The following is a 15,559-nucleotide window of genomic DNA, read 5'->3' as shown; positions in this document are numbered from 1 at the left end:
CTCAGCATCTTCCGTGGAGGCAAATGCCCTAGGTATACAAAGATGGTGCTGCAGCTGGTCCATCCTGACAAGATCCTTTCCTGTGCCTTTAAGAACAAAAGGTGTCCTTGCCTTGTGACTTCTGTAATAAAAAGCAAAAGGAAGGAGATAAACATGACTTCTCTACACGTAAAATCTACGATGCTGGCTCCCTCACCTTGGGCTGTCTGGCCCATAGGAGGTGCCCAGTGAAATGCCTGTTGGATATACAGGGCTGCGACCAAGTTAAGGGGATGGTCCCCTTCGCACAGTGTTTAGGTAATTAGGTTCAAAATCAAAGGCCCCACACGCCCTAGTTTTTATTCTCTCTCATGATTATTGATATTCTTATCTGTCCCAAAGGAATGTAATGCATTTTCCTTTTCATTGCCAGTAAATCCCAGAGCCGTTAATTTGCTAGTAGTTACTTGTCTCGCAAACCCTGGCTGGGAATGTGCTGCGTAAAAGGCATGCGTAGCCCAGTCCCAAAGAGCTTCTAGTCAGCAGGGAGAAGATGGGAATGAAACCATCACCTAATATGTCTTAGTCCTAATACATCTGTGGGAAATTTATGTCTCAGGCAGGATCTACTTCTCTGGCCTAAATCTCAGAGAGAGAAAGTCATCCGGGGCGGTCACAGCTGGCCCAGAGCCCGCACAGAAGGAGAGCGAGACGCACACCTTAGTTGACGTAAAGATTTGCAGTGTATTCGCTGCCACAGCATAACCCACTGAAAACTGATACACAAACCACTCCCAGAAGTTGCTTGCTCGTCTAACAAACATACCAAACCTGGTGAGATGGCTCAGCAGTTAGCAACGAGGACATTGTTAGCGGAGGCTGGAGAAGTGGGACCTATGTTATGCATTGGGAGGCATCTGATACAACCATTCCTGCAACGCCTGGGCAGAAAGCTAGCATTCTGGGTAAGTCGGTCACCTCAGGAACATCGCTGTGCAATGGGAGGGTGCTCGTGGGTGCCACTGGCCGGACTTGACGAGGCTCCAGGAAACATGAGGCCCTGGAAAAGGATCCCCTGGTGGGACCGAGAGAATCCAGAAATTCGGGATTTACAGGGTAAAAGAGGCAACTGTTTCTCAAGAGGAACTAGTAAACGATAAAGTTGAGATTTGCTTTAAATAAATGTTAAAAGGCAATTTAAAATCACTCTGAGGCATTTCTGTGCAGGCGCTAACACCTCTGAAAGTTTTAAGGGACCATCTAGGAAACCACTTAATGTTGACAAAATCGACCAAAGGGAAAAAAAAGCACCAGATGTGTGTCTTTCCTACTGGTGCCCATAAGCTCATGGCACAGATGTGGTGCCCAGAGCCAGAAGCTTCTGGAAGACGGTCATGCGTGTGGCTGTGCGCCTGCTGCCGACGGGAAGCGAAGAGATGGAGCCGGACTTCTGCGAGTCCCGTTTCCAGGCAGCGGCCCCCTGGATGACCCGGAGCGTGGTTCCTCGGGACCCGGCGCAGGTCCTGGGCCTCCAGCCTTCCCTGGGCAGGGAGGGGTGAGGAAGTGGCTCAGCACCAAAGGTGGGCCTAGCCTCTCATACTTTCTTTATCCGCAGCCAAGAGTGATGATGGGAAAGTAAGGGCTACTCTAAGAGCCATGCAGAGCAAGAAACCCAGGAAGGTGCCCAAGGAACAGATCCGCTATCCCGAGAAAGAATTTCTTTCTTTTTTTTTTTTTTAATATACTTTTATTGATTTCAGAGAGGAAGGGAGAGGGAGAAAGATAGAAACATCAATGATGAGAGAGAATCATTGATCGGCTGCCTCCTGCACGCCCCCTACTGGGGACCAAGCGTGCAACCCCAGGCCTGTGCCCTTGGCCGGAATCGAACCTGGGACCCTTCAGTCCACATGCCAATGCTCTATCCACTGAGCCACACCGGCTAGGGCGAGAAAGAATTTCTTAATACTCATCCAGGGGCATTTCCCACAGCGTGGCTCCTTGCAACATTTGCCCAAGTAGGTTCTGCTCTGGATCAGGGGATATATGATTGTGAGATCCTGGGGTTCCCACTTCGATCACGACTGCGGGGGGGGGGGGGGCGGGGGTTGGGGGGGAGAGGGGAGTGTATTTTAGCTGAGGGAGGGAGGGAAAAAATCTACTTGCTACTAAAAGAGTGAATTCTTTGTGACCGAGAGCACACGGTGGCGCCCAGGCACCTGCCATGCCCCTATTCATAGGCTCGTCTTTCTCCGGCGCATGTTCACTGGCTTTGCTGCGGCCCTGACTTGGGGAAGGAAGTGTGAGTGGCAGAGACGAAGGCCACTTCTGAGCCCAAGCTGTCGCAGCTGCTACGGGGCCACGGATACCCTTTCCCGCTGCCAGGAAGCCCTCTGGCCTTTCTCCCCAAATCAACACAGCCCCAGGGAGCCCCAGGGCCCAGCAAGAGCCAGAAACCTGGGCCACACCATCTCACTGGGCACATCCCTTCCAATACGCCTACTATTGTGGAAGTTACAAAAAACCAACTCGTCAAATCTAACAAACTCCACCCGTTTTATCGGAAATGAGAGCTGGCTTCTATTTTTTCCGTACCTAAGACAAATGGTGTGACTTGCTTGTCCACATGCTACCAAGTGAAATCGCAGGAAAGGATGGAAAAGGACCTGCGTGACTAAAGAAATCACTGAGTCATGCACGACTCAAAAAATCTTCAGCAAAAATACATGTTTCCGAAGGACTTTCCTTTAGAAAAAAAATGTATTATTTTTTGCATGTTGGTTGATGATTCCTAAGAAAATAAAGGTATGTTTGTTTTCTAGTTCCTTTTCATTGAGAGCCAGGCTGCCTAAGAAGACAATCCCCCCCCCCCCGCTTTTTTCTCTCTCTATAATTGCTTAAAGTTAAAGCTGCTCTATGAATTTAAATTATTGAATAATTAAACCTATTTAGAGTTCCAAAGGAAGGTAATGCTGACTGGTTAATTGGTGTGTTCCCCTTCTATTTAAAGCTTTGCCAGTCTTCCTCTTTAAATACCCACATTAAAATGACTCCGAAGCTATCTAAACCTTGCTGTTGCTTTTAATAACTGAAGAAATACATTTTTTGGCGTGCATGCAGGAAAACAAAGCCTGATAAATTGACTCTGGACAGTTGCATAAACAGAATTGCTTGCGCAATTTGCCTCTTCTCTCTGGTTTTAGATCGAAATTTACATCACAGCTCTTAAGTATTTCTAAGCTAACAGGAAAGACCCCTCTTTAATATTAATATGACTCTTTAAACATCTGGGATAGAGGATAGCTGCTGGGATAGCTGCTCCCAACCTCAGCAGTGAAGCTGGGGCTGGAAATCTGTTAGGCTTTGTGTCAATTTCTGTTTGTCGATAGCCTAACAAGAGCCATCAACTTCACTTATAGACAGATGTGTCTCCATCCTTGCAGTTCAACGAGCTTCTTTTCTCTAATCCTTAGCTCTTTTTCTCAAAGTTAGTACTATGCGAATATAGCATATTCTTAGCAGTGAGGCTTAAAATCTGATCAAACTGGATGTTGAACAACAATAGAACTCTATTAGAGAGGCCGTTTTTTTCAGGGTTTATGCCAGGGAATTCTTATAAATAGATTCTTCTAGAACCTCCGGTAACTATTTTTTGTTTGTATGTTTTTTCTTTTTGCTTTTGCTGAATTCAAACTTCTTCCAGGGCGAAGAGCAGCTACTGAAGACCCATTTGCTCACTTTTTGTGTGAAATCTTGCATGCATTTACCTGCTGGTTGCATGCCTTTTGTGTCAGATCCTTTCCTTTCGTGAAAGATCATGCTATGATTATTCTCATTATAAAGTGGGAAGCGTAACCTGCATTTCTTTCCCTCATTTGCTGCCAAAAGAGGGGCCACAATGAGAATTAAGAAAAAAAATTAGTGGATTTGATTTTTTGGGAGATCATCAATAATTAAGAACTGGATGTCAACTGCAGGAAACCATTTCTGACATCCCTTCTAGGTTATAAAGCAAGTGAAACTAAAAAGAGGTACTTCTTGAAACCATGGACCACGTATTATAGTAAAAGTTAAGTATTCATATTTCAGATGACCCTTAAAATGATGACCCCAAACCGTTTCAGTTTTAAAAACAAATTGGAAGAGGGTAACTGAGATGAAGACTGAAAGGAACAGGCAGATTCACTTCAGCCCTGGGAAGAGACAGGTTCGAGCTCAAGGTACAACCATGGTGGTGTCTTAACATCATAACCATAGTTTTAGTGAATGTGTCAGGGCTGGTAAACCTTGGAGTGGACATGTATTCTACAAGATTAAAAAAACAAAAAAACTTATTTTCACCTTCCAAAAATATCCATAGAGTTTTCTTTTCAAATAAAGGCAAAATCCAATTTTTCATGGGGATGGAAGAAAACAAAACAAAAACCAAGTTTGAAGAGTTATGGAGTTGCCCTCGATGTGTGAGAAACATAACTCATATGAGACCCTATTCCGAAGATTCACACCTCTGAGAGGTTTCTCAAAATAACCGTGAAAAAATAACAACATATAGTAGTTATGAAAAAAATAATGACATCACCCTTAGTTCAACGCCTCTAAATTTGATGTTAAAATGTATCGAAAGTAATTGTCCTGATTTAAAATAATTCCCAACCTACTATATGTTTTGTTTTCAGTTAGAAAGAATGATCATTGAATCTTGAATCAAATACTACAAATCCATTTCTAATAATAATTAAATGTTTATTCAGTATTTGAGTTACATAATTTCATTTCAGTTAAGTGCAAAGTCATTCACAAATTGTCATTTACTGACATTTATTTTCAGAGGTAAATAGATAGGAAGGATCCTGGCATTTATACACAGATTATAAGCCTAAATAAATCAGTATAATTTTTTTCTCCCTATCTATTACCTGATATACTTGCCCTATTTATATGTGTTATTAAAACTTAAAGAAACTGCCAGTTTACCTCCAACTAACCTATATAAATAGACCAGAGATTTCAGAAATGAAACCCCCTCAGGCCTCATTAAGTGTTTTAAAAACTACGCACACTTATTTTAGAGAACAATAGCGGATTGCTAAAAAATAACAACAGAAACTCTAAAACACATTGTGCCTCCTGCCCTGGCCAAGTGAGTTCAGCTGGTTGAAGCATGGTCCTGTACACCAAAGGGTTATAGTTTGGTTCCTGGTCAAGACACATACTTAGGTTATGGATTGGATCCTGGTTGGGGTGCATATGGGAGGCAACTGGTGGTCTGGTCATTGTTTCATATCTCTCTCTCTCTCTCTCTCTCTCTCTCTCCTTTCTATAAACATATCCTTGGGTTAAGATTAAAAAACAACAACATTGTGCTTATCTGCATGGAGACCAAGAGGGAAACTGAGACCAGAGGTTAAGGGCGGTCTTTGAGGAGGAGCATCAGAATGAGCTGCCTTCCTCATGGGGACGGATGATGCCGGCACGTGGAGCCCACAGCCAAACCACAGACCAGAGCATATGGTTCAGAGCTCGATATACACTGCGGCTTTAACGTCAGTACATGGATTTTTAAGCTTCCTCTTCCAAATGTTGGTAAAATCGGAGGATTCACATTCCATTACTTCCAATTTAGCTCTTTCGGGAGAAGGAGTGAGAAGTGCATACCTCACTGAAATTTTCACCAGGCTGTTCCCACCCACTTTTTTCTGTCCCTTATGCTAAACATCCATCCTCACACATCGAGGGAGAGGTCTCCAGAGCCTGCAGCCTATCAGTCCTCGTGTTCTTTGTAATACAATGATGAAAACAATCATCAGAGTGTGGAATCCGAGACGATGTCTACTGCCTCAGTTTTCTTCTTTATCCATGTCTAAGCATAAATGGAAGGACGGTTTAAGAAGGCTCTAGTGTTTGGCTGTGTGAACATGAACCTGGGCATCAGAGCCAACAGTAACGCCCAGTGAAGTGCTAGTTCCGGGGGACACGATTCTCAGTTTCAAAGATAACATAAAGTAAAACTGTTAATCTCCAATGTTCAAATAGGTTTGGCAAATGCTGTGCATTGATTGCCCTTCTTGGAAAAATGGCAATGACATCAATATTTTAAAGGCGTGGAGAGGTCTTCATGCAGAGAAACACGAGGGTCTCCCACACGAGTAGAACCACGGCCGCCTTGTGCGTGGTGTGCTGGCTACAAGCTGCTCTTCTCTCCAGCTCCACTCGGGTTTTGCTACTACAGAGCAGTACACACCAGGAACGGAATCAGTGCTTCACGGGCCTTCGGGCAGGACCAGTGGTAAACATCCTCTGGACCGTGACCAAGACGTCAGCATCGTTGACTTTATGTTACGATGGACCCGACCTTGTGACGCACAGAATCGCAGTGAGACCTCTCCAAACACCGCACCTCTAAAGCTGGCCCACTGACTGGACCGAACCAACCTTATAAACGCATCTTTGGTCCAAGTGGGAGAGTGAGGTGGGAAGAGGAGGAACGGGCGCTAGGTGACAGATTCAATCAGTAAAAACTCCTTGCTGTGACTACAATAGGTCAGTAGGACATAATGTTCAGCACATTCTAGGGAGCAGTCAATGGTATCTGAATGACCGTGTATGGTGGCTGGTGGGTATAGACTACAGTGGTGATCACTTTGTAAGGCATATAAATGTGGAATCACTAAGTTGCACACCGGAAATTAATATATTATTTATACGTCAACAATCATTTAAAATAAGCTTACATAAAGTTATTGTTATAAATAAATAATAACCTTTGAAGGCCTCTTCCCCCTCCTCTCTCCTGACTCAGATCCCATATGTCTATAATACCTATAAAAATGATACTATTTCCCAAACTCTATTGTAGTAAAATGTGGTAAAGGAGACATAAATGAAATAACCACAAAAGTAAATGGCACTGGCAAGCTGGGGTAAAGTCTATAAGTGAAGACAGGGCGACCAGACATCGCTGGGCCTGGGGATGGGTGGTCATAGGGAGGGTTGTGGGTTGTGGATGAATGGCAGTGATTTTAAACCCCCTGAAGAATGATATTTACATGGAGATCAGAAGAGGTAGTTGCTTTTATTATCTTAGTAACCACTTGAGAATGAGACAAAAGTCTAGATTAAACTTGCTGAAGACTGCGTTTCTTTCATACGCCCTGCATGAGTTATTTTTAACCAGGTAATCAATAATGTGTTAGTGGATGCAACTATGAGCTCAATCCCAGGGGAGATACTGAAGGTGAATAAGACTTGGTCTCCGAGTCAAGGAGTCTGCGAATTACTGAAGGTGCTAAAATGGACAGACACAGACGTGTGTCCGTGTTCCCAGACACACTGGGGGATGCATGTGAAAGGATTCGTAAATCCTGGAAGAAAATACATCACCTCCCTACCACTGTACGATTTCCTCCTCCTCTTACAAAAACTGACTACACCGACATGAAACGAATACTGGAATTCCTGAGACAAAAATGAAATCACACAGGAACCGTTAAAATGCTACGTGCATAGTATTGTTTCAACATTTAAAAAGAAAGCAAGAAAAGAAATCCTGAAGATGCTTCACTAAATTTTATACGCAGCCTGCTTGGCCCGGACAGCTGCTCAGCTTCTCACCGATGATGGACACCTGCTGCCTGGTGGGTGTGCTGAGCTGACCACACCTTTCACAGGCTTCCCGAGAGCCAGCTCACCCACGTACAGTTTCCCCAGTGGTGCAGGTTGACTTCTTCTCGCGGACACTTCATTGTATTCCATTAAAACCCTGAACAGACTTTCCCTAGCTATGGGAATGTAGGAGCTCAGGACTGAAATCCCTCCCTAAGTTTTGAACTTTGCTGAATCAGGATGGACTCTCCTTAGAGAACGGTTGTCCATAACTCTTCCTCATATTTCCTCTGGTACTTTACATGGAAGGATTTTCAAGATTCTTAAGTGATCGTGTTTTGTTTTGTTTTTCTCAGTGATGACCAAGGCAATGAAATACTCCCTGTTCTTTATTCTGCTTTCATTTCATTTTTAAAATTCTGACTGGACCTAATCAACCTTGAGTCTTTTCTTCCTTACAGTTCAGAAAAATGCAGAGAGAAAAGCAGCAGTGTGTTTGTTGGCAAACGGGTCCAGTAAGTAGTGGGTTTCCTAAAAGGTTTGTAGGAGGAGTCAAGGATGAAACGGAGTTTCATTCATCAGAGCCAGCTTATGTGACCTTGGAGCAGCGAGCCCGGCTGGGCAGGGTCCTGGGGACACAGCTCAGTGGTTTTCAAGGGCTGCCCTTAAGGAGCATGTAAACTCAAAAATGTCATCATCCGTCTTTGTGTTTGGATGGAATGCTCTTCATTAGAAGGTCCAGTCTTTCAGAACCTACTGAAGGTTTTGGATGGAAATTTGTATTTGTAGTTCACCACTGTGGGGCTTTTCCCGCTCACTGTCACATGTTGACTTACTTCACTAGAGACTGAATGATGGCAGGCAGCGTGAGCTCCTCCTGAACACGTGTTTCCTCTTATTTCAGTGTGTTTGCTTTTTGCAAGCTACACTGTTTTCCAGCCTGGCGCTGCCTGTTCAGCCATTAATTTTTCACACCGGAAATTCTCTAGAAAATGTGCCTCCTCGTTCTCACTTGAACAAGTCCCCAAATCCATCAGCACGGTGACTGGAAGATGGTAAAATACGTTTTGTTTGTTCTAATTTCAAATAGAGGACTTCGCCCAGTAACTTAACTAATGACTCCTTATGTCGGTGTCTAAATGAGAGGATGACTCGCATGCTTAAATATTATCCATCTATTTCTGCAAATATATATGGGGTGTCCCAAAAAATGTATACACGCTTTGAATAATTGTCAATTCCAATGGGTTAAATATGAAAAGGGAGAAACATCCATCGAGCTGTCAGCTTTTAGTAGTGTATACATTTTGGGGGGGCCCTATATATACATATAATCGGATGTAAGCACACTGTAATGCAAAGGTATTACTGCTACTGGGAGGCCGGTTCTTGACTAGACATCGATATTCCAGCTCCTTTTTTCTCTATTCCAGTCTAAAAAAAACCCAAAAAAACAAAAAATCTATTGAAAGAGCAGAAATGAGGCAGCTCAAACAAACTAAAAATCAAGACATGAAGCAAATGTCGGGCCACAGCAGACTCCCCAGTCATTGATAGATCTGTTGAAATTCAGCTGCAGGAGACTGAAGCCATTCTATCCATCTTAATGAAGAATGTTTAAACACAGGAAATTCGTTTCTTAAAAAAAATCAGTCGGAGGACAGCAAGAGGCTGACTTCCCAGAACTCACTCAGGGCTGCATTCCCAAGGCCCCGCTGGAGAGCTGTCCTTGCGCCTCAGACTGGGGCTTCAGGCGCCTCCCCTGGAAACTGAGTCAGAGACCTTCCTCCAGTCCCGGGAGGCAGCCGCTGCCACTTCCCTGCCACAGCCGTGGACGGGCCACCGTGGGAGGAAAGCTAATATTTCGGCGTTTGTGGACATCGGCATCCAATGCCACAGCCTTCCACTCCATCGCTGCTTCCCAGTCTCAGGTGCACACACACATCCGATCGGAGGAATCTAATTTCCATTTAGAATACAACTGACAGGGAGTCTGGGAGACGCAGCTGACCAAGCTCTGATGTATAGGAGGGCCCATCAAAGGGGATTATGTCCAATCAAAACAGCCACTGCACACTCATCCTTTGTCTCTCTCTTGTATAGGTGTGCATTCCATTCAGAATATTTTAACCCTTTACCCTTGACCATGGAAACTCAACTGTTTTAAGCTGGGATTGTTTTCTAATTATGCAAAGTCAGATGTACTTGTACACACCACCATGAGGGCAAGCAGTCTGTGGGCAAACGGAGAAGATGGAGAGCCTTAAGGAGCTGGCTCGGGGCCTCCTGCATTGCAAGGACTTGCTTTGTTACTCTCACATGTTCCATCTCATGACCTGACACTAAAACTATGGGTCACTTCACAAATCTGCATGCCACCCTGGCGCCGGGGCCACGCCAACCTTCTCTGTGTCCTTCCAATGTTTACGTTTGTGCTGCTGAAGCAAGCACTTGAGCTGGGATTTTAAAAAATATATGTTTTTATTACTGATTTCAGAGAGGAACGGAGAGGGGGAGAGAAATAGAAACATCAACGATGAGAGAGAATCATTGATTGGCTGCCTCCTGCATGCCCCACACTGGGGATTGAGCCTGTAACAGGGCATGTGCCCTGACCAGGAATCAAACCATGACCTCCTGGTTCATAGGTCAATGCTCAACCACTGAGCCAGGCCAACCGGGTTGAGCTGGGATTTGGAGGCTGATCATATAGCACGTGAGAACATCAGCCTGCTTGCAATGGATTCATTGGGTCTTCCTCAGTTTCAAAGTCATAGGGGTTAGAAACTGTCTTTAATTTGGGGACCAGGCATTAGCAGTCATGGCACGGTGTTGTTTTTCTAACCAAACCTGCAAGTTTCTTGAATTCTTTCCCAGGTTCCATAATGGCCACATTTCAAAGGATCTTATATCCATTTCACTTGGTTCATAAAATTTCTATTGGAGTCACCATTTCTGCATCGGAAACATTTTCATCTATCAAGGCCCTTTTCTCTTGATCATTCCACATCTTCCCCCCCCCCCCCCCCCCCCCCGCCTTCTCTAAATCCAAGGAAAATAACAAGAGAGCAATCCAGGACAAACTCAGAAACCACACATTCATTTCACTAATAAGTTACAGTGCTTTTAGACACACATTTATCTAACAGTCCACCCTCCCACAAAGTTGGGAGTTTTTTTTTTAAATATATTTTATTGATTTTTAACAGAGAGGAAGGGAGACAGGATAGAGAGCTAGAAACATCGATGAGAGAGGAACATCGACCAGCTGCCTCCTGCACACCCCCCACCGGGGATGTGCCCGCAACCAATGTACATGCCCTTGACCGGAATCGAACCCGGGACCCTTCAGTCCGCAGACCGACGCTCTATCCACTGAGCCAAACCGGCTTCGGCAAAGTCGGGAGTTTAATGGCGAGTTTAGGATGCAAGAGCACTTTAATGGAAAATGGAAAACTATGTGGGGAAATTAGAACATGCTTCCTCCGCTTCACTCTGCACCACCTCCTTCCTCTGGACCTCTCTGTCCCCATTTCTGTTTTGAGATTGTGCTCCTGAACGTAAAGATCTGGTGATCTAATACGGCAGTCAGGGCAAGCAAATGCAGCCATAAATAGTCCAGTAAAACCCTTTACACTTGGTTCCGCAGCAGAGCTGCAGTCATAAAGGTGTCTGCAGCTCTATCTTGCAATCCTACCTACCACCCTTCAGGCATACTTAACTCTGTTAAATGTGTGTTCTTCTCTCCACGCGTGGCCTTAGTGACCCCTTGGCTCCTCTCTGCGCAGCTTCCCGATTCCGTACACGGGGAGGGAGCTGGTTTTCTCTGCTCGCCTCCGACTCTGCCTCTGTCTTGCTGATTCATGTAGCAAATCCTTGTCAAAAGGAATCTTGATTAACAATTGCTCTCAAATGCCACTCTCTGCCTCACACCTCCATGCTGAATATTTTTAGTCGTTTGTTATTCACTATTGAATCAAAGCTTGAAGTCATAGGCCTGGGTGGCTCAGTGGTTGAGTGTCGACCACTGAACCAGGAGGTCACAGTTAAGATTCCTGGTCAGGGCACATGCCTGCATTGGGGGGCTAGATCCCCAGCAGGAGGCAGCCGACCAATGATTCTCTCTCATCATTGATGTTTCTGTTTCTCTTTCCCTCTCCCTTCTTCTCTGAAATAAATAAAAATATATTTAAGAAAACAAACCCTCCCCTAAAAAAAAAAAAAAACACAAAAAAAACCAAACACCATGAAGTCATAAAAGGGATATATTAAAATTCTTTATCCTGTCCTCTCATTTTGCACATGAAGGAAAAAAGTTCAGCGTAAGGGATTTCCTCATCCACGTAAACATTTATTCAGCATTCATCAAACATGGATGCAGTACCCAGACTGATCAGCAAACAAGCACACTTCCGTTTTGATCTCCTCAATGTCTGGCAGTGTACCCGACTCCTACAATGTGTGCAAGCGCCACTGATGGGATGGATAAATGGGTGTGCGAGTGGATGAGTGCCCGAAGGAAGGCATCTGAAATATACGGAGCAGCAAAAACTGCAGTGGTCTTCCACGGTCACTCCCACTAGTGGCTCCGCCCAAATTTCAAAATAGAAGACACTACGGCTTGGGAACTTGCACTAAGGTCTGCTAGATTTCTGATTTCAAACCTGCATTTACGTAGAAAACTGCCTTTACATATTTCTGGTTGGTTTAAAGAATTTAATAGAACAGAAGAGTCCTGTCCGCCAAGGTAACCTTTAGTGCAACCACTGCCCACCACAAACCCTGTGTTGGCCTGCAAAGAGATATATGGCCAGCTACGTTACTTGTATTCATTTATACAACACATATTTATAGGGCATATATCCGTGGATAGATGATTCCCAACCTGTGCGGTCAAGGGCTTTAGTTTTTCATGTTGGTCTGCCTGGTTTTAAACATAGATTTTACAACTTATTGCCTATGTAACCTTGGTCGGTTACTCAACTACTCTGTTTCCTAATTGGTAAAATGTGGATAATTCTAGAATCTATCTCATAGGATCTTTGTGAAAATAAAATGAGTAAATACTTGTGAAGTGGTTAAATAGTGTACTTATTGATAAGAACAACACTGGTGAGGATCTCCATGACCACAGTACCATGTATACCTCCAGGGATTTAGAGATTCCTTAAGAGATAGTCCCCATCTTCATGACATTTTAACCTGTTACCTCATTATAGGATGGCTAATGTATGATCTAACCTTCAATATGCATATTCTGTCTTATTAATAAGATTACAGCCCTGGCTGGTTTGGCTCAGTGGATAGAGCGTCGGCCTGCGGACTCAAGGGTCCCAGGTTCGATTCCGGTCAAGGGCATGTACCTTGGTTGCAGGCGCATCCCCAGTAGGGGGTGTGCAGGAGGCAGCTGATGGATGTTTCTCTCTCATCGATGTTTCTGGCTCTCTATCCCTCTCCTTTTCTCTCTGTAAAAAATCAATAAAATATATTTTAAAAAAAAAGATTACATGCTCCAAAAAGATAGACACTGTTGTAACTAAAAATAGATACATTTATTTATAAACATGTATATTACTATTTATATATTGTATTCTTATCTACGTGACATATTTATATATTTGGTAAAAAATATAAATGAGCTGGACGCTGGATTTTTATTAATTTGACTGCTTTATTTCTTTGAAGGTTAATCTTCTTTATCCTTGAGGTGAATCTTATTTTCACCTCTGAGTACCACCATGTGATTCTGAGACTAACGCTCTCAATATCAGAAACGGAACCCAAACTGCAGTTCCCAACTTCAGCCTTTGGTTTCTTAGAAACACTGTAGTTTTTCTTTCAGACGAGCTGCTCTGTCAGGGTTCTTGCCTTTTGGAATTAATCATTAGAACTTCTCAAGTAGATTTTTGTTTGTTTGTTTTGTTTTTTATAAAACATTTTAAAATATATTTTTATTGAATTCAGAGAGGACGGGAGAGGGAGAGAGAAACATCAATGATGAGAGAGAATCATCCATCAGCCACATCCTGCATGCCCCCTACTGGGGATCCAGCCCACACCCCAGTTCCTAGGTCGATGCTCAACCACTGAGCAGCACGGGCTGGGCTCAAGTAGATATTTTATTGCTTGTCTTTAAACTCTTCACAGTAAATTTTCTAGAGATTCCTAGCAGAGGGTTTCCTCACTAAAGGTCTCTAATTATCTAATTTCTTCCTAAGCATCTTCTCAATAGAGTTAACAACCTCCCTAGTTTTCCAAGGGCTATATGCGTTAGGGATATAACTACAATTACATATTGACATAGCATGTATCTTCATCATATTTCTATAAGTACATTCTCCTACTTTATCAGACTCAGAAAACAGTAATTTATCCTTTTTGGATCAAAGGCAATGACATAATAATTATCATAATTCTGCCACAATTTGGGCCTAAGTCTGGGTAGCAATATTTAATAACTCTTCTGGCCCAGTTATAATATTGAAGTTACAAACACAGATTGGCAAGAGAGATAATATTACGTCTAACACGGTAATGGTATGGCAATGGGCATTGACGGCTGTGCCAAATGGCAGACTGGCAATTTTAAAAGCCTCTTAACAGCCTTAAAGTTCTTAGTTATTTGCCCATCTGACTCATTTCTAGATTTGATTATCAAGACATAGGGTTTAAATGTCTCTACTAATTCATCAATGGATCAACAACAACTAGGTGTTAAAATAGCACTTTTCTTAAAGAAAATTTATATTAAATTTAAACTCTAGTCTTTAAATTAAATGAATACAGTCAAGATACATATAAAATGGGGAGTCTGATGCCACATCCTACATTTTATGTAAAAGATTCTATGTGGTTTGGATGGACGGGAGCGTGAAGCATGACCGTGTCAAATGCCGAAGCACCTGGAAGAGAGCCTTTGCCCAGAGTCAGTGCTCCGGGAACATGTGTGAGAGCTGTATGGATTCTGTCACTTAACATGCACTCCTTCCCTGAGTCATACCATCAACGTACGCATGATTTATGTGTGTGTCCTGTATATATTATGACCCTAGAACTGATTTACTGCTTATGAACCAGATTCTTTATTAAAAATATTTTTCTTATTTCACAAAATTATTTTATAAGCGTATTCTTGTAAGTATTTGCTACTTTATTTAACACATATTTACTGAGCATCTAGTATAGGTCAGGTACTGTACATACTTCTACAAGTCTTTGCCCTTCGGTAGCTTCTGATCTATCTAGTGATGCATACAGGCAATAACAACACAGGCTGATGGTGTTAAGATAGGCTCATTCCATGGTAGGATGGCAGTATATGGGTGGGCCAATAAAATTTGGGAGGGGAAGAATATAACGACTTTTTGAAGGAAAGGACAAAAAAAAAAGCTAAGATGGGACAGACAAGGAGGGTGCTGATACCAGTTGTGACAGACTATTGTACACACTGTCTCTCAACTCTGGGATCAGTGACATAGAGTTAGTAGCCTGAAATAAACCATGGGTTCCTTGTTTGTCTGTTTAATTCTCCACCCACAGTCTACTTCCTAGTGTTACTGGTCCAAAGCTCATGTGCTCGAAGCTTCAAAAAGCCAAAACTCAAAATGTCAGAGTTTGGAGTAAGGAAAGATTTGTTGATGAAGAAAGCACCAATGGAGAAGATGAGACACCCAATCCTTAAATCCATCTGAAGAAAGTACAGAATTCAGGCTTCTTTTATGTCAAGGGGAGGAGAAATGAGAGGGCCCATTTTGGTAACAGTCAAGCCATAAGCACAATTCCTCTAAGGATTAGCCTGTCCAAAAATCAAGACTAAGGAGGAGCTATTTGCCTGAAGGCCATGGGAACAAGATAAAGTCAGAGAAACCAGGAATTTCCCTCTGTTTCGCCAGTGCGTCCACGGTGGTGACCAGTAAAAAGAGAACCGAAAGCAGCGCCGGCAGAGAGAAATGGCCGAGACCTCAGGTGTCCTTGGGGG

This window comes from Cnephaeus nilssonii (genome assembly GCF_951640355.1).
Source record: "Cnephaeus nilssonii genome assembly, chromosome: 21".
NCBI lineage: Eukaryota > Metazoa > Chordata > Mammalia > Chiroptera > Vespertilionidae > Cnephaeus > Cnephaeus nilssonii.
The sequence above is the reverse complement of the archived record's forward strand: the minus strand, read 5'-3'. Positions refer to the sequence as shown.